The sequence below is a fragment of the Miniopterus schreibersii genome (genome assembly GCF_964146895.1).
Source record: "Miniopterus schreibersii genome assembly, chromosome: 4".
Lineage (NCBI taxonomy): Eukaryota > Metazoa > Chordata > Mammalia > Chiroptera > Miniopteridae > Miniopterus > Miniopterus schreibersii.
In genome coordinates this window covers 20,306,818-20,326,875 of record NC_138105.1, presented here as the reverse complement: position 1 = coordinate 20,326,875, position 20,058 = coordinate 20,306,818, and the positions used below count along the sequence as shown (strand labels likewise).

The 20,058-nt window shown below is 42.3% G+C and overlaps 1 protein-coding gene across 7 annotated transcripts in view; it reads right to left on the bottom strand.

The window, feature by feature from the left end:
• FAM13B (family with sequence similarity 13 member B) overlaps window positions 1-15,861 on the bottom strand; it is a 71,501-nt gene extending 55,640 nt beyond the window's left edge. For 2 of the 7 annotated variants that reach the window (XM_081136857.1, XM_081136860.1), the window contains exon 1: window positions 15,461-15,861. The gene's annotated coding sequence lies outside the window, so the exon portion shown is untranslated. Of the gene's footprint in view, window positions 1-8,908; window positions 9,234-11,262; window positions 11,317-15,460 lie in introns of those variants that run through there. The other 5 variants (XM_081136859.1, XM_081136863.1, XM_081136858.1 and 2 more) reach the window with 4 other exon arrangements.
• Between the last annotated feature and the right edge of the window lie 4,197 nt (window positions 15,862-20,058).

Sequence of the window (20,058 nt, the reverse complement as noted above, 5' to 3'; positions counted from 1 at the left end):
TTTATTCCTAGCTTGCCTAAAGGTTACTTAATGAGGGCAGGCCTATGCTCCAAGCCCTACTAGCCAGCAATTATTCACTTGAGACCTCTATCTAGAGCACACTGCTCCGGGCATTCAGACTGAAGTGGCCCAAAATAATATTTCTGCAGACTGCAAAATAGTTTTGGCATTACTTAGTCCTGCTTCCCTAACCTTTTCAGAGCTTAAATCATGTAAATATTCCCTTCATATCTGTAATGAATTGAATAGTTCCCCCCAAAATCTCATGTCTACCTAGAACCTCAGAATGTGACTTTATTTGGAAATAGGATCTTTGCATATGTAATTAAGTATCTCAAAATGAAATAATCCTAGATTTAGGATGAGCCCTAACTCCAAAGACTGGTTCCTTATTAAATGACAGGACAGCCTGGCCAGCATGGCTCAGGAACTGAGCATCGGCGTAGGATCCAGGAGATTGTGGTTCAATTCCTGGTCAGGACACATGCCCGGGTTGCAGGCTAGATCCCTGGCAGGGGTCATGCAGGAGGCAGCCAATCATTGACTCTCTCATCATTGATGTTTCTATCTCTACCTCACCTTTCCCTTCCTCTCTCTGAAATCAATAAAAGACATATTTAAGAGAGGGAAAAAAAGATGACAGGACACCCACAGCAGGTAAGAAGGCCATATGGAGGAAGAAAATTGAGTTATGCTGTCACAAGACAAGAAATGTCAAGAGCCACCAGAAGCCTAAAAGAGGCAAGGAAGGATTCTTCCCTAGAAGCTTCAGAAGGAGCATGGTCATCCCCACACCTTGACTTTAGCCTTTTGGCCTCTTGATCTGTGAAAGAAAAATTTCTATTGTTTTAGAGTCACCACTTTTGTAGTCATTTCTCATGGTAGCCATAGAAAACTAATGAAACATCTAAACTACAATATCCAATTCTCAAAGAAAAGGAGAAAAAAATGGCTGCAGATACCACAGAAAATGTCCCAAAGAAATCTGGTGAAATGTCTTAACAGATAGGATCAATAAAACCCAAAAAAGCAGTTACATAAAAGGCCTGACACAGAGAATACAATGTGTAGTCTTTTAAAATAACCAAGGAACAGAGTGGTCCCGATACACCAAGGTTGTAGTTCCATCCCCAGTCAGGGCACATACAATCAGTAAACAACAAATGCATAAACAGGTGGAACAACAAAGCATTGTCTCTGTCTCTCTCAAATCAATTTAAAATAAATGTTTAAAGATACAAAATAACCAAAGACTTCCAAAAGCATGATTTTATTATAAATCAAAACAGCAATGTCATTTTAAATACAAGTGACAGCTGCCTAGCACGTTCGTATTAACAATGAATAAAAAGTCTTGAACTTTACATACCATACTTTACCATGAGACAAGAGTGATAAAAGTAATGCAATTAAATACCAATTATTGATAACGTTGACTGATGGGTACATTCAGAAAAGTGTACCTTCATATACCAACTATCAACCTTAATTCTGCTTAGGCTCAAGGTACTTTTGCACTCAATTCAGTTCCATTTACATATATATACATATGTATGACAGCAATACACCTTTCTTAATAGCATAAAATTTAAGTTTTAAATACCTAATAAAATTAGTGAAGGGCTTTTAAAAAAGGGTAGAACACCAACATCAATACTATGAATAAGAGCAGATAGCATTAACTAAGCTCTTAAAATATGCCAGGAACTATTTTAAGGACTCTAAATGTATTAACTCATTTAATTCTTACAACAATCCTATAGAAGTAGGCACTCTCATTATATCCATTTCATTAATGAGAAAAACAAAAAGCATTGAGAACTTGATAGAGTGATGGAAATGTTCTATGTCACAATTGTGGTAGTGGCGGTTGGTTACATTGCTTAATATACTTGTTAAAGCTTGTTGCACTGAATATTTTAAATTGGTGAATCCTATTGTATATAAATTATACTTCAATAAAGCTGAAAAAATAAAGAGAAAGAAATCACACAAATAAAGCACTTTAGTGGATTGACTATTTAATATCAAACTTTTATTATTATAGAATGTGATTTTTAAAATAAATACTTTTCCACCCACAAAAGAAAAATAAAAGATTTCTTTTAACCATATTTCAAGAACCAATCCTGTTTGGCCCTTCTGTGCTATCTAGCATATCCAGAAATTACTATATAATTTTCTATATGGCATAACTAAGAAAAACAGTAAAGTTGCACTGAAGACATTATTCATTTTAGACATCAGTTTAGTGTCTTTTCAAAGCAAATAATTTAGCAAAACACTGTAACAGTAACAAGATTAGGTCTGCAATATACTAATAAAAGTTTATCATTTTACACATAAGGCAACCTATGGTAAGAGCAGTATCTGCAAGACAAATTATCATTTTCATGGGAAAAAGTTCTACCTTCAAACTCGAGAAAGAAGAAAAGTCATTTTCGACAAAATAGGATACAATTTACATAGACAAGTTTAAAAGAGCTACCTCGAAATTGCTATCACTAGTATACAAAGAGAGAAGAGCCAAACAAGAGGGAACTAGGTCTCAATAAAGATGGTAAACTGTGGGAACAAAGATTAAGTTTGGAGACAAGGGCTGTGTCTAACTTTAGTCAGTGAACCAAAGAGTAAGGAAAATAAATTTACCCCTGTTCCATACGTTCAGCTTTTCATTAGTAAGCTCTGAACAATGCATTGAAGCAAAGGAAAAGGCACCTCCTTCATTCCAACTGAACAAGGATGGTACTTCAAAAGCTGCCAATATGCTAAATCAGTGGTTCCTTCCTGGTCTGAGAAACTGACAAGGCATTAATTTGTCTGAGATCCTTAACAGTACACCAAGCAAACAGAAAGGCTGAACACATGTCTCAACAGCACATAAACTTATCTGTCAAGTATTCACAGATGTTATTTGATCGGAAAAACACAAAGTCATTTAAATCTATTATTAGACTCACTGACTTTGCTCTTAATTTATCAAAGTATACTTACACTAAGAATTTATTAGAAAGTTTTTAGATTAAAGAGAGCTCTAACACTCAAAAGTTTAAGAACTTCTTTGTCTAAAAAAAACTATAAAGGATTTCTTACAATAATTATTACCCTTATGCCTGAGGATCTGTTCATCTATGCACACTTTAACATACTACTTGAGGCAACAATATTCCTCCATGGTGATTCCACAAAACTGTAATGAACAATGGAATCAAGCATAGTTTGTAGGACTACACTTGCCGAATTGTGGTTCTAGATACAGCACATATTTTTCAGACTGCAACTCAGTAAATGTAAAACATTTCACCTCAAGACAGTTCATTATTCCTCTCTTATTCAAAGTATTCAGGCAAAAATTGGTTGCCCCTAGAGATAATCTATTGGTAAATAGCCTGCCTAATTTTGACAAACTCTCAAAAGGGTTTCATGGGCAGTCAAATATTTTATAACCTCCAACTATGATGTCAAGCTATTGAAATCAAGACAAAAGTAATAAAGCCAGAGGGAAATAAAATCCCCTGTGACTAAGCCCCTCATCTATCTCACCAATCTCAATACTAAAATCTAACCTGAATTCCCCTACACAAAATTCCTACTTTTTTTCCTACTGCCTAGAGCCCAGGACTCCAAATTTTTTGATCAGGAAAAAAAGTATGAGCACAGCCTCATATATGTATATGTATTTCTAAAGTAGAGTAGCAAACAATATACTAGCATAGTAGACACATCATAAACATACACAAAAATATTTTAACATTAAAAATAAACAGAAGCACACACACTCAAAAGGTCATCTGCCCATCCAAAGTGCCAGCATTTCACTTTGGAGACCAGCGACCCAGAGCACTGGTTCTCCAACTTCATCTGGGAATGGGAGAGTTTATTCAAAACAGGTTTACAGTTGTGAATACACGAATAGTGTTTATCCTTGCATTATTAATTGTATTATTTTCTATACAAACAACTATAAACCTACTTTTGTCCCACCCTGTATAGAATGCAAAGCCACAACCCCAATCCAGCATCCATGAGAGCCTGGACTGGGCCCTGTATGTTAAATAAGCTCTTCAGGTGATTATAATACATACAAAGTTTTAAGAACTTCTAGCATACAGGATAAACTCTAAACTACGTTGCATGGTCTACAAGTACTTCACCTACTAGTAAAATCTCCTTTTTTGTCACACCTACACTTCACTCGACTCTCCAGCAATACTTAACTACTTGAAGTTCACACAGTCCACATCACCCAGGTTTTGCACATACTCGTTTCTGTGCTTGGAGCCCTAACTCAACACCTTGACCAACCCCATCTTGTTCAACAAACTTACACTGATCTTCAAAGTCTCAACTCCAACTTCCTGTCAAACCTTCCCTTACTTTCTAGGACAGACAGTTCTCCTTTGCTCCTAATGTACCTCTCACCTTTTTAGCAATTACCTCATAAAACAGAAAAATATGTTTGTCTCTTAATAAGAGGGAATCCTTGAAGGCAGGAACCATGTCATTTCATATTTGTAACACCAAAGGCGCCGCACAATGCCTGATGCATAATTTAGTTATTTAAATATATGTTGAATAAAGACATAAATGAGAAGCAAATAATGTTAGCTAAAGTTAAGATGATTAACAAGAAGAAGCATCTCCTTCGGTGATTAAAAGCTGCTATACCTACTTCCAGCAATAACCAAAGATAATCAAATCAAGAAGGGAAAGCCACTATCATTTATGGAATATCTATAAGCATTTTAAAAGTTAATTTTCTTACCAAGAATAATGCTGTGAAGCAGGCACTATTCGCCGTTTACATGTATTGTGAGCCTCAAGTCACTCGGCTAAACTTCAAAATCTGTAAATAGTGATGCTAGAATGTGCCACTGCATCTAACTGCAAATCTTTCTAATGAAATTCTTAAGAAACCAGAACATTAAAATGAACACTATTACAGGGCAAAGTATTTATTCACATTTACCTAGAAACCAGCCACAATTCTGATTCAAAAAGCCAAGGAGACCATGAGATACCTGGAGTTAGTCTCCAAAATTAAAGAAATTTCCCCAAAGGATGACCTCTTGAGATATCTGTCAGATCTAGAGTTTTACATGGTTCACACATCAGTACATAAAAAACAGGAAGGCGTTTAATCCTACTTATACAAGTATGAAGAAAGGTGACACTTTAAAAGCTTGTCTAGGATTAAAGGGGAAACCTGTAATGTGCTATGGCAAGATGGCTCCCTATAGGTTCCCTTTCCCCACATGCACTTATGTCACTGGTCTAATTTAGCATGATTTTCTATTAAGTTAAAGTATCTGCTATATTAGCTCTTCCCACTAGGTATTAGCACAATGATTAATCCTTTAAAAAAATAAAAGTACATGATTTTATATGCATAGTAGAGAACACATTCTTGTCAGTTATATGTGCGTATTTCAATTTTGACAAATGTTGATGCTTCAAGATTCCTCTATTCTAGTAACCTTTGACCTCTTCTCCATCATAAGTATGCACACCCAGGGCCTACCTCAGACCAATGAGTAAGGACTTAGGAAAACTAGCTTACCATTTCTTTTTTTTAAAGTATGTCTTTATTGATTTCAGAGAGAGGGAGGGAGGGGCGAAGGGGGGGAGACGGAGCAAGACAAACATCAATGATGTGAGAGTCACTGGTCAGCTGCATGTGCCCTGACCAGGAATCAAACTGCGATCTCCTGAATCATGGGTTGATGCTCAACCTCTAAGCAACACCAGCTGGGCAAGCTTATCATTTCTTATAGCTCATTAATACAAATCTACAAACACACTACATTTTTTCATGTAAGGGGTATTAAGGGTAACTGAAAAACCTGTTCTAGCCAAATGAATCCCTTGAAATCAGAGATTTCTCTTTTTGCACAGACTTGTATAAAAACTGCTCTGGATTAAAAAAAAAAAAGGAAGTTGGAACATGAACACAAAAAATACTGACTATACTTATTTGTACATCTGTCTTCTCCACTAGATTGTGAACTTTGAGTGCACCAACCAGGGCTAAATAATCTTTTTTTAAAAGAAACTCAAAAACAAAGAAACAAAAACCAATTAAAAAATGAGCAAAGGGCTTAAAAATATATTTCACCAAAGAAGGCACAAGTGAAAATATGTTCAACATCAACATCTCTTAGGGACATGCAAATCAAAACCACAATGATACCACCCTGGCTGGTGTGGCTCAGTGGTTAAGAAGGCTGGCCTTCACAAGTAGGGAAGGGTCGTACCTGTGCTGCAGGCTCGATCCCCTGGGCGGTCTCAATTTCTCTCTCTCAATTACTCTCTCTTTCTCTCTCTCTCTCTCTCTCTCTCTGCAACCCATCTCTCTCTCCCTCCCTCTCTCCTTCTACTCTCTATAAAAAAAAATAAGCCCAAGCTATATAATATTGACCCTTGGACAACACCCATGCAGTCAAAAATCAGCATATAACTCCCCCAAAACTAGCTAATAGCCTACTGTTAACCGAAAGCCTTATCAATAGCATAGATGATTAAAATATATTTTATATATGTATTATATACTGTATTCTTACAATAAAGCAAGCTAGAGAAAAGTATATGTTAAAAAGAATCATAAGGCAGAGAAAATACATTTACAGTAGTGCAAAAAGATCAAACTATAAGTGGGCCTGCACAATTCAAACCTGTGTTGTTCAAGGGTAAACTGTACTCCTAAGTATATATACCCAAAAGACTCAAAAATAGGGACTCAAACAGATACTTGTACACTAACATTCATAGCAGCATTACTTTTGGCTTCACAAAAGCCAAAAAGTGGTTAACAACCCAAATATCCATAAACAGATAAATGGATAAGTACATATTATTCAGCCTTTAAAAGGACAGAAATTCTGACACACACTACAACATGGATGAAACCTGAAAACACACTAAATGAAATAATCCACACACAAAAGGACAAATGTTGTATGATTCCACTTATATGAGGTACCCAGAACAGGCAAAATTATAGACACAGAAAGTAGAATAAGGGTTATCAGGGGCTGGGGGTGGAGAGGGAATGGGGAATTATTGGCTAGAGAGTTTCTGTTAGGGATAATAAAAAAGTTCTGGAAGTGGACAGTGATAATGCTTGCAAAACAATGTGAATGTACTTTACACCACTGAATTGTACACTTAAAAATGGTTAAAATGGTAAATTTTATGCAATGCACAGTTATAATTTTTTTCGAAGTTTAGCTACAGCAATTTATACTATTATTTCCCTAATACTAAAGTTAGTGTACAATGAAGGGGAAGCCATGCACACTGAGATTATCCATAAATGATAATAAAAGTAGTCATTTTATTGATAGAGAAAAACATTTCCACCATTTTCTCTGTCCTACAGCAATGGCATTCTAACAGTTCTTCACTCAATGAAGAATTTTATGATACTGTGATATGCCTTTCTACATCTTTCAAAGGATCCAAACTGTGTCACAGATCCCTAATTGGTGACACAATTAAATTGGAGAAAATAATGCCCCAGGTTTTTTTTGGTTAATTTTATTTGTTGATTTGAAAGACAGAGACATGAGGGAGGGAGGGGGGAACGTAGGGGGGGGGAAGGGGGGGAGAGACAGATGAGAGAGAGAGAGAGGGAGAGAGGGGGGGGGGGAGAGGAGGAGAGGAGATTGTTTTGTTGTTCCACTTATTTATGCATTCACTGGTGGTCTTTTGTATGTGCCCTAACCGGGGTCGAACCTGCAAGAGGATCCAACGACAAGGGGACGTTGCTCTAACCAACTCAGCCATCCCACCAGGGCTTCGCCCCAGTTTTAAAAGCAGCACAGATTTAAAAAGAAGGGGCCACGATGGATATGCAAATAATGATCAGTTCATTCAATTCCATTCAACAAGTACTTACCAAATGCATAGTACCTGTGAGAAACCCAGGCGAACAAGTATGGCAAGATTACAAAAAGGAAAGTTGAGAAAAAAAGTAGCCTCACATTAACGCAAAAAGTCACTAATTCAAAACTATCCTTTAATGTCTGCCTTTTTAGAAGTAAGTGCACTCCAATTATTCAATGCCACTTTTAAATTATCAGAAACTTGAAAGTAAAGTAAATGCCCAATACTTTAGGTACTTTTTTCATTAATTAGACGGCATAATGGGGAACCGAATAAAATTCTGCAATGCAACTGTCTTTCTAAAAGTCAACTAGATTTTTAATTGATTACAAACAAAAAAAGTTTACCAATTTCCCACTGGACAAGTGTACCAACCGATTCAATTTCCTATATAACCTTATCGCGGAAACCAGGCGCCCCATCTGAAACTTAATGCTGTACCCTCTGGCCTGACCTATGCAGAGTGCATACTAGACAAGTCCCCAGAGCGCCAACAGCTTAATTTCGGCTATATTCTCTGAGCGATTTAAGGAAGTCAGCAACCACTCGTCTCACGTGATCTTTAAAAGGGGCGCAGTTGAGCTTGTAATAAACCACATTCTTTTTTCTGCATCAACTTCACTGCCCAGCATAAAGGAAGTGGGCAGGGAGATGGCGCAGGGCCGGTGTGAAGGGGAGGCTAGCAAACAAACGTGGGTTGCTGTGCCTCCTACTTCGGGGGAGCCGGATGAGAAGGCACACCCGCTCGCGCGCTGCAGCGGCTGAAAAATCGAAGACTGACACACACACACACACACACAGCCAGGGGCACGGCTTCATTTCCTCTCGTTCGAGGAGAAAAGGGGCCCCCTCCACGAAATGCCCCACCAGCAGGGTACTGCCCAGGATCCCCAGCACCCCGACGTGCAACGCCCTTGAGCCCCGCGCGGGTGGGACATGGCGCTGGTGGGCGGCAGATGGGGGCAAGCCGCGGCGACCGGCGGCCAGCGCATGCGCAGAGACGGGTACCCGCCCGTTCACCTACCGTTGGAACCGCGACGCCCCGTTCCCCGGCCGCGGCCGCTTCTCCAGGACCCGCGGCGACGGGAAGAGGACGAGAACTGAGGCCTCGAGTGGCTCCGCGGCCGGCGAGCCTCCTCCTAAGGCGGCCGCTAGCAGCAGTCTGAAGCGGCGGCTGAGGCACGGGGCCAGCCCGCTGAGCGACCCCCGGATGCCCCGGGCGGTGGCGGCGGCGGAGACGCGGGAGAGGGGGCGGGAGCGGCGACCGAGGCAGCAGCTGAGGCGCAGAGCCTCCCTAACGGCGAGCGGGAGGAGAGCTGAGCGCGGAGGGCGGAGGGCGGGCAGGGGCCGGGCCGGACGTGACGTGCGTGGGAGGGGGCGGGGCCGCCCGCAGGCGCTGGGGGGAGGCGGGGCGGGGGCGGGGCGAGTGCGCCGCGGGGGCTGGGGTGCCCCACTTCCCCTAGCCCCCTCCCCCCCCCGGCTTGGAGTCTGCGGGCTTTGGAAGCGCGACGCTTCACCCAAATTTGGGCCCTGGGTTAGGGTGCGAGAAGCCGGCCGCGGGCCCGGAAGAGGTGTCTGGGGGTCCTCAGCCTGGGGCAAGGGATGCAGGAGGGATAAAGGACGGATAATCCGGCAGGCCGGGGTCGCGCCCGGACCCTGCAGGAGGGGGTCGTGCTCCCCTGCAGAGGCCGGAAGAACCCGGGCGCCCTTGGGCAAGTTAGGAGCCCCGAGACCTTAACAGAAAACCGCCGGCGGACCGAGGCGGTGACTCACGTTCCTATTCCCAGCGCGGGGGTTAGACCGGGAGCTGTGCCCGCCCCCCACCCGCCTCTTCACCGGAGGACGCGACCTAGACTCGGGACGGAGCGTCGGTGCCGCGGGTGGAGAGAGCCTGGGAATGTGAAGGCCGACGGGCAACGTGCTCACAGGGAGCTTCCCGCACCCCGCCAGAGCCCGAGAGGCGGCCCTGAAGTGAGAGGAAAAATGAGGAGCTGCCTGAGGCGGGCGGGGCGCGCTGGGTCGCCCCGCCGTCCCGCGCCCGCGGCCCCCGCGCGCCCCCAGAGGCGCCGCCCGGCCCGCCTCCGCTGTGCGTTAGGCTGAGGGGCCTTGGGAGGTTCCGCGGAGTGGGATGCAGCGTTCCGCCTTTGGCCGCCCCGGCGGCGGGCAGGTCCCCACCTACACAAAGAATTCTGGGTGTCTGCAAAAAGATGAGCCACCACCATCCGCTGGTCCCCTACCTGCCTCAGCTGGAAGTCAGTAACCTGGAAAATGTAAGACAAGAACCCTCATAGAACTTGAGACAAGATTTAAAAACAAAAAAAGAGTCACCCTGTGAGATGATCTGTAAGTGTGTTACAGAGGCCAGGGTGGCTCCCAAATTTCATCAGAGAGAGTAAAATAAATCATCTGTAACCTGAGTGTCACATGCCCAGTTGATGCTGTCATAAAAGAAGGGTGGGGTCCATAGAGGGTCTAGAACCAGCAGAATCTGAGTAAGAATGTAATTTTATTGGGCCCTGGCCAGTGTGGCTCAGTGGTAAGAGCAGCGGCCGGCACACTGAAGGGTCGGGGGTTCGATTCCCGTCAACGGCATGTTCCTGGGTTGCAGGTTCCACGGGTCCCCACCCAGGTCGCGGGGTGCAGGAGGCAACTGATGGATGGGTCTCTCTCACAATATGTTTCTCTTTCTCCATCCCTGCCTTCCACTCTCTCTAAAAATCAATGGAAGAAATATCCTCAGGTGAGGATTAACTAAAAGGGAAAAAAAAGAATGTATTGTGAGCTCCCGCTTGATCTAGGAGAGAGGTTACTGACTCTAAGAACAAGGACCAATACCCATTATCGGGACAGTTAAAAAACTTAATTCAGATTCAGTCACACAGTCAACAAATACTGCATGTTTACTATGTTTGTCTCGGGATACATTAGCAAATAAGACTCCTGCCTTTTTTGAGTTTATAGCTAGCAAACAAATTCTGAATATTCTTTAAGATCATACAAAAGCCCCTACTGTGATTCCATACTCATCAAGTAGCCTTCCCATCACTCGAGGGGTCTCAGAGTAAAACAGCACAACCAGTAAGAAACAATTGTTCTAGGCACATGACTGGTTCTAGTTATACTAGCTATACAGTCCTCAATTAATAAATTCACATCATCATTTCTAAATCAGCCTCTGTTTACTGGGTTGAATTATAGAGTTGTTTTATCCAATTAATTTTTCAGAGCCTGATTAAGTTCGAGTGAAGTGAAACGTAAGTTCCTGAATCTGCCAAACTGACGACCAGACAGACCCTGGTTTCATAGAAGCCCAATCAGAATGCAGCCTTTGCAGTCAGCTTTGCATCTCTCTCTAAAGATTTTAAATGGGGGCTTTACCTGTGATTTCATGCTTGAAGAGCAGGAGCAAAATGGTTGCTTCTAAAGCTTAATCTAGTAAAAATCATAAGAGAGTAAATCGTTAGAGCAAAACTCCTGAACCTGCCCCACCCATGCAACATATGCTCTTGCTGACATAACTGACTGTAATAGATACTTTACTCTGAGTATGAAACCCAAGACTCTAAGCTCCCAGAGGACAAGACTCCCTTGCATTTATGTGCCCTACTCCCAGCATATGAGATCTCAAAAAAAAAAATTTGATTTAATGATCATTTTACTTTGTAAAACTCAAGAACATGTCCTTGGGAGATATCTTTTCCAGATCCTACTTTATAACAGGTAACCAGTATGGTCAACATACTATTTTTTACTTTTAGAAACAAGACAAAATACCTTTGTTTTTATCTTTTGCCATCCGTTTAAACCTGTGCAGTGGGAGTAGGTAGATTTGTCATACACCCAATTCAGGAAGGTTCCATGAGATCTGTAGTCCCTCTTAGAATAAAAAGCCCTTTGGTCACTGAGTCACAAAGAAACTTTTCCCTCTTCTCCACCTAGGGACAGCTAGCCCACTTCTTGCCATGGAAAGGCATCATGCCTGGTCTTTCTATCTTCTAGCTTACCAACCAGATCCAACGGGAAGGAGACAGAGGAAAAGAAAGGGAAAGAGGAAAGTTCTTAACTTTTACTTCCATGTGACGCTTTAGCACTCTGGAACTGATAGATATTTAAAGTTGCCTTTTTTTCTGATGGATACTTTTATGGTTATTTCAGAAACCACCACCATCCCCATTCTGTAGTGATTTCCCATCCATAGCTTTCTTGATCTAAGCAAAAGCACTCTATTTCGGCAGTTCTTTACTCCTTCTTTCAGCTCCTGGACCACCTATAACTTCTTGTCTGTTGAAACCTGTTTTTCTTTGTAAGAGCCCTGCCCAATATGGTCTAAGACAGCTCTTACACTGGCCCACTTGCAAGGTTGTGTACTCCATACTATTGGGAATGCCATTCACATCATCGTTGTCGTCGATGTGTATATTTATTTTGACAGTTTTCCAGGAGGTGGCAGTAAAGTGTTTTGTCCAAACTAAATTAGTATGACTATTTTCCAAAAGATGGAAGTGAAGTTTCTGGACAAAGGGGGACATATTTCTGATGGTGCTGTTTAAGCTAAAGGCAGCTCTGTATGGTCCACACCTGGTGCACATGAAGCTTTCAAGTACTTCTTGCCACAACTCTCTGGGAAGTATAGGCCAATCCCAGTGCAGCCTCAGTATCCCTCTGCTGCCAAAACAGCTGCCAGTCCTTCTCTTGTCCTCTATATTTTCCTGGCAGGAGTAGACAGAGGTCCATTGTGCCCCTCTAACTGCAAGAGACACAGCCCACGTACCTAAACAGTTCCATTTTAGGTCCCTCTCCCCTTAAGGTAAGAGGCAGGCAGGCATCTGAGGCATGAATCAGTCACAGCATACCAGCAACAGTCTCCAAAGAAAAACTCCTCACTTGACCTTTTATAACATTTGGTAAGAATTTAGACTTATCTCCCTGATTTTGTCTAAATCCTCTCATTTCTAGGGGAAGTCCATTTCAGAACTCACTTTAGTGAAGTTTTTGGGGGGTGGGGAAGAATTGTTGCTTTTTTTGGTAATATCTTGGTGCTCTGGTTAAAATAGTCGTTCTCAGCTGGGGTTGATTTCTTTTGGGGGGGTCATGTCTGGAGACATTTTTGGTTATCAAAAGTGGGAAGGTGCTATTAGCATCTTGTGGGTAGAGGTCAAGGATGCTGCTAAACATCCTACAATGCACAGGACAGGCTTCCCCACAAAGAATTATCTGGATGAAAATGTAACTTTGATTTAACATCTTGTAACAAAATGGAATTTCCACACTTGGTACACACTGTGAGAAAACCTCATACTGCCCAGCTGGTGTGGCTCAGCGGTTGAGCATCAACCTATGATCCAGGAGATTGAGGTTCGATTCCAGATCAGGGCACATGCCCGGGTTGTGGGCTCGATCCCCAGCAGGGGGCATGCAGGAGGCAGCCAATTAATGACTCTCATCATTAATGTTTCTCTCTCTCTCTCCCTCTCCCTTCCTCTCTCTGAAATCAATAAAAATATATTTTTAAAAAATTACATCACTTTTTCTTCCTTTTTCCTACAAGTGCTTTACCTGTAGATGTAGAAGTCATATCTTAACATATAAGTAGTGTCAAAAACAGCATTTCAGATAGCTGTTTGGCCAGGATGAGAAGTGACTGGTATGGTTCTAAGATTTCCTCTGGAGGGGAGGCCTGCCAGGAAAATTATTACTTAAGGTGAGATATTTATAGCCCAGGGAAACAAACATTTTGCCCAACTTATCTGAGCAGAGGCTTTATGCCTCTCAAAAGTAAAGACATGAGTCAAATCACCATGGAAGGAATATATATTTGCTGCAACCCCAGACCATGTCATAGATGCCAGAGAGGACTTCAGCATGCCTGCCTCCCCAGAGTCACCAGTGTCACCGGGATGAGACTTGAAGACAGGGAGTAGCTCTGTCTCTGTAGCCACCTTACAACTAATACCCTTACTATTCAAAGAGAATGCAAACACGCCCTGGCTGGTTTTGCTCTGTGGTTAGAGCATCAGCCCACGGACTGAAGGGTCCTGGGTTCAATTCTGGCCAAGGGCACATACCTCAGTTGCAGGCTCGATCCCCTGCCCCAGTAGGGATGCAGGAGGCAACCAATGGATGTGTCTCTCTCACATCGATGTTTCTCTCTCTCCTTTCCACTCTTTCTGAAAAGCAGTGGAAAAAAATATCCTCAGGTGAGGATTTAAAAACAACAACAAAGAGAATGCAAATGGGCTTCTTCCCCACAACTCCTCACCACAGATTAGTTTGATTGAATTCATCTCTTTCAGATGTAGCAGGATGTTGAGCCCATCTTTTGTGCCATCAATAAAGAAACTCATTATTCAAGTGTCTTCCTCACCTCTACTGGTCTCATCTCTCACCAAGGCTATTTGAGTACTAGCATACAGATTAACTTTTGTTCAGGAGGTTGCAATTATCTTTTTGTTACTGTTGTTAACCCTCACCCTAGGACATTTTTTTCCATTGATTTTTTAGAGAGAGTGGAGGAGAGAGAGAAACGTCAATGTGAGAGAGACACATTGATTTGGTTGCCTCCTGCATGAGTGCCCCAACCAGGGCCAAGGATCAAACCTGCAACCCAAGTAAGTGCCCTTGATTGGGAATCAAACCCAAGACCCTTCAGTGCCTGGGCTGATGTTCTAACCACTTACCCACACCGGCCAGAGCATGCTGTTATCTTTTTTAATACAATGTTCATAAGAAACAAGCCACAGTAGCAAGCAAGAGCCAAAAAGATATCTCCCACCGCCACCAATTCTATTATCACTTAAATAATAAAATAGACACAACAAACATTCAATACTTGTGAATGTCAGGCATGGAATAAGAACATTGAACTTATAATAATAACTTGTAATAAGAACCTGCATTTGAATTTTAGCCCATCACTTACTAGCCATGTGCCTCTCTGGTCAAGGTACTTAACCTAAAAGCACTTTAGAATCCCCACTGGTTTAAAAAAAAAAAAAAAAAAGGAAAAATAACTCCAAATTAAATTGGTATGCATAAAAATGTTTTATAAGCCATGTACTACTTTTTTCCCCCGCTGCTCCTATACTCTTTCGGAGGCTTAAAGAAATCTCTGGAAGTATTTTGCCACCATATCTGGGTTTTTACTACTAGCGATGAGGCCCCATGTGGAAAACATTCTTGGCAGAAGTTCCTAAATAACTGTCCATTTTTTTAAATGAAAACCAAGAACCCCCAAACTCTTGGTGCTGTTTTTAAGATCTTCTGAACCTCATGAATTACAACAAGTACAAATACACCTGCTCCTTAATTAGAAGCATATTTTCACTGCCCACTTATAGACCTAAGTGTAGACGGGGCTAGGAAATAGGTGCAATATTTTGTGCGGAGGGGTGGGAGGGCTCCCGTGCAAGTAGAGGTTGTATGGACTCTGACTCCCACTGAGCAGGAAAATGCTATCAAATTCAATCAAACTCAGTAAATTAATTTTCACTTTCTTGAAGTACTCATCTCTATCGAGACATAAGAAAGGACTAAAATCCCAACAAAATTAAAGTCTTCTGATAAAGAAGCAACTCACCATTAGAGAGAGGTATTGCTGGCTCTTCTGAGGAATGCAATGGAAGTCTGTCTGTGTCACTTTCCCCAGGATCACTGCGCCAGTGTGCAAGAATGCATGTTCTTCATAAACAAAGAAATATTACTAGCTGCAAAGAGAAGAAACTGTTCCAGGGTGTACAAATCCCACGCCAGCATCCAAAATAATGGCAGATACTGTTCTGATCTTAGCCACCCAAAGTAACCTTTATGCAATTTATTTATTCAACACATATTTCTTGAGCAACTATTAAGGGCCAGACAATTTATTAGGGGATATAATCATGATCTCTGCCCTGAAAAAGCTTCACCATCCGTATCTCTGGAATAGAAATGTTTTTGGAGTAGAACCGAAGTTAACATAATGTTGATTTCAGCTTCTGTATTCACTGGCACAGCCATCGGTACCATCCAGTTCGGGGAGCTGGAACAATTGACAGTAGCTGTCATCTTTGCCAAGTCTACATTTTTGGCCTGATAACTCGAAACTCAGCGTATGACAATAACATAAACCAATGAGATCATCGGCCGTAAGACTAAGTTGTTTGGACTTCTCTGTTAAATTCTTATAGTCAACTAGATAATTTTTCCAGAATCAGAATTTTTATTGTAAAAAAAAAAAGATGTCCTTTTCTTCTCTTCCCTCACCATATCCATGTAAGGGAAAGAGAAAGTACCCAGAGATTCAATGAGACATTCACAAAACCATGGCCTTCCGCTGCCCCTTTAGCCAGAAATCCAGGTAGGAGAGTCTTGCTCTTGCCATTCTGCATACCCTACCTCTCTGCCTTAGAGGCTTTAGGCTTTGGGGCCTTCCTAACTTTTTTTTTTTTAATATATCTTTATTGATTTCAGAGAGAGGAAAGGAGAGGGCGAGAGAGAGAGAGAAACATCAATGATGAGATGTTTCTATCAATGATGGGGCCTCCTGCACGCCCCCCAACTGAGGATCGAGCCCGCAACCCGGGCATGTGCCCTGACCAAGAATCGAACCCCGATCGCCTGGATCCTAAGCAGACGCTCAACTGCTGAGCCGCGCCCAGCCGGGCCTTCCTACCTTTTTAAAAATATATATATATATTTATGTTTTTACTGATTTTTCAGAGAGAGGGAGAGAAACATCTATGTGAAAGAGAAACATCCATCTGCTGCCTCCTGTATGCCCCCTACTGGGGATCGAGCCCAGAACCCTGGCATGTGTCCCCGCTGGGAATCAAACCAGCGACATTTTGGTACACAGGATGACGCTCAGCCAACTGAGCCACACAAGCCAGGCTGGCCTTCTTACGTCGGGACCAGCCAGGCTCCTTCTCAAACTCCTGTCGTTGGGACCATACCTTCTGTGGCAAACCGATGACTCAAATATCTGCAGGTTGCAATCTAACTATGTATAAGCCGTATTTTTGCTAAACACTTACACTCGGCTGCTCTTTTTCACTAAAGACGAGGGCATAATGATTTGCAAAGGCAGTTAGTGTTTGCCCAGTCCCCAGGCTCATCAGCAGAGAAGCTCTGAAGCATGAAGGCTCACACCCTTACTTTAGGCTTTCACAGTGAAAGAAAAACCAAACGGTATACACAGGGGAGAAGGGTCATAATTGTGCACGTGTCTTACTATCCCTATTAGCTTGTGGCACCGTCCGTATCCTAAATAAGTGTCTTACCAAAAACAAGTGCTGTAAAAACACTTGCTGAAAGAGAAATGGCCCTTGGTTTGACCAAATTTGTTGTTATTTAATAAGGTTTTGCTATTTGTTTCTCCATCTGGAATACTTTGATATTTCTTAGTTATTCTAACACTTCAGATTTTATTCAGCACCTAGTATGTGCCAGTTACTGCATTAAGTGCTGGAGACACAGCAGTGAACACACTAGACATGATTCCTGCCTTGCTATGAGCACAAGGTATTATGCCTGTCGCACGGCTGACTCCTGCTTATGGTTCAACCAGCCTAAGTTCAGCTTAAGTGTCCTCAGAGCCACTTTACCTGGGCAGCCTCTGTGACCTTATCTAGGTTAAATAAGGCACCCCTATTCCCCAGGCCTCTGGCATCTTGCCCACTTATCACATTGGCGACTTCCCCAAAACTAAGATCCTCAAAGGCTATACCCTCAGGGGGAGAACAAGGAGACAACCTGACCTACAGAGGGAAAATGTAAGGACATCTGACTGTCTTCACTTTTAACTGTGGCTTGAACAGAAGAAAACAGCTCTCCTCTGAGAATTCCTAAACAGGTTCACAAGCGTATTATGGGGAGCCAGAATTTCACACTACCTGCGTGACCCAGAAGACCCTGAGCTGCAAACTATAAAGGTGATCACTTTAGTGCTCCTGGCACCCTGTCTACGCAAAAATAATTCCTCTCAGGAAATCCTACAGGTAAGGTTCCAAGAAATATGACCTCATAATAAATTATCACCAAAAACACAAGGAAATAGTGAATGTCAGGATACCTGCAACGACTGCAAGCATTCTAGTTCAGATACAGAATATAAAGAAAGTATGCATGATATTGTGATGTGATATAATAAGAAATATGTATTCTGTCTTCGTCCCGGGTTCCTGGCACGGAGCTCCTAAAAGCCTTGTGAATTACTGCGTGATATGGGGTAAGAGGAGTATATTTTGTTATTCATAACAAGTTTATGCTAATGAGGTAACTTAAAGTGTGGCCCTAGATAGCCTCAGGATGGGGCCGATGCCAGAAAAACCAAATGATTTGAGGGTTGTAACTTTCAGCCCCACCCTTGACCTCAGTGAAAGGAGGAGAGCTGAAGGTTAAGCTCTATAAAAACAGCCTCCCATAAGCTAAATAAAAAGGCAAAGAAATGGATTCTTCCCTGAAAGTCCCTAGGTTTTCCCCTAGAGCCCTGATTTTGAGACCTAAATTAGAGAGTTCTCAGATTCCCTTAATGCTAGTACTTAAGCCTTTAAAAACAAAAACAAAAAAACTTTAGAGTCCTTAGCTGGATAGCTCAGTTGGTTAGAGCATCGTCCTGATACACCAGGTTGCAGGTTCGATCCTCGGTGAGGGCACATACAAGAGGCAACCAATGAGTACATAAGTGGACCAACAGAATGATGTTTCTCTCTCTGTCTTCCTCTGTCTCTCTCTCTCTTTCTCTCCCTTACTCTCTCTCTAAAATCAACAAGTAAAAGAAAAAAATAGACTTTAGAGCAGTTTTAGGTTCACAGCAAAAATGAGTGGAAGGTATAGAGACTCACCATATATCCCCTGTCCCCATATATGAATTTGTGTTGTTTTAAGCCATTAAGTTTGTGGCAGTTAGAGCAATACTAAAAACTAATACAATGACAAATGGCACTTTTAGGAGGAGAAAAAGAGAGGTAGATGATTTAGAAATACATACATATATAATAAAATGCCAACAAAAAAATGAGAGAACAACAATTTAATCCAAAATTCAGTATAATTGTTAGTTCTAGAAGGACATGGGGCACATAGGTGGGACCCCACAGGACAGGACTGCACTAGCTTTTTTTTTTTTTTTTAATATATCTTTATTGATTTCAGGGAAATAAAGGGAAAAGAGAGGTAGAGAGAAACATCAATGATAAGAGTCATTGATCAGCTGCCTCCTGCACACCCCCTGCTGGGGATCCAGCCCGCAAACCCGGGCATGTGCCCTGACCAGGAATCAAAACCATGACCTCCTGGATCACAGGTCGATGCTCAACCGCTGAACCACGCCGGGCTGGGCTGCACTAACTTTTAAGTTGCCTCTATGGAGCTAGAAAAAGGATCGTTCTCTGGGCAGATGATTAGAAAACGATAGCCCAGGAGGCCCACAGCCTAGCAGCAGACAGTCTTTGTACCCAAGGGAAAGGCCCATCCTCCAAGAGGAGATCTCCCTCTGCTTGGCAAGGACCTCTGTGCAGTGCACAACTTGCACCGCGGAGCTGGCCCTTCAAGGGCCTTCGGAAGTTTTGTAATACTCTGCTTCTCAAGCTGGGTGGACACACGGATCCGTTTTCCATAATTATCCTTCAAGCTGTATTACGTACTCTTATATAGATATTACTCACAATTTTAAGTGTTAAAATATTTAACAGTGGTGAAATGTAGTACCATTGCAGCCCATGCAGACCTTTGCCAGTACTTTGGAGCCATTTCCCTCTGTGGACAATCTAAATATCAGCGAGTTCTGAAGGATATTAGAGTGATGATTTTTTTTCTTAACTCCATGTAATCTCTTTTCAGAGTTGGGGCAAGTAACCCTTGAACAGGAAAACAGGATTCCCCTTTTTTTCAGCCCATCCTATCTTTTTTATTTATTTATTTTTTAATCCTTACTGAGAATATTTTTTCCATTGCTTTTCAGAGAGAGTGGAAGGGGGAAGAGAGGGAGAGGAAAACATCGATGTGAGAGAGACACATCAAATGGTTGCCTCCTGCAATCGAGGCACGTGCCAACACTCTAACCACTGAGCCAAACCGGCTAGGGCAGCCCATCCCTAGCTTAAATAAGAGGTTGTGTCTGCAGACAGTAGTGTGGTGAAGGCCTAGGGGAAGGGCTACAGGGAGGAGGGGATCAATGAGGAGAAAAGAGAACATTTG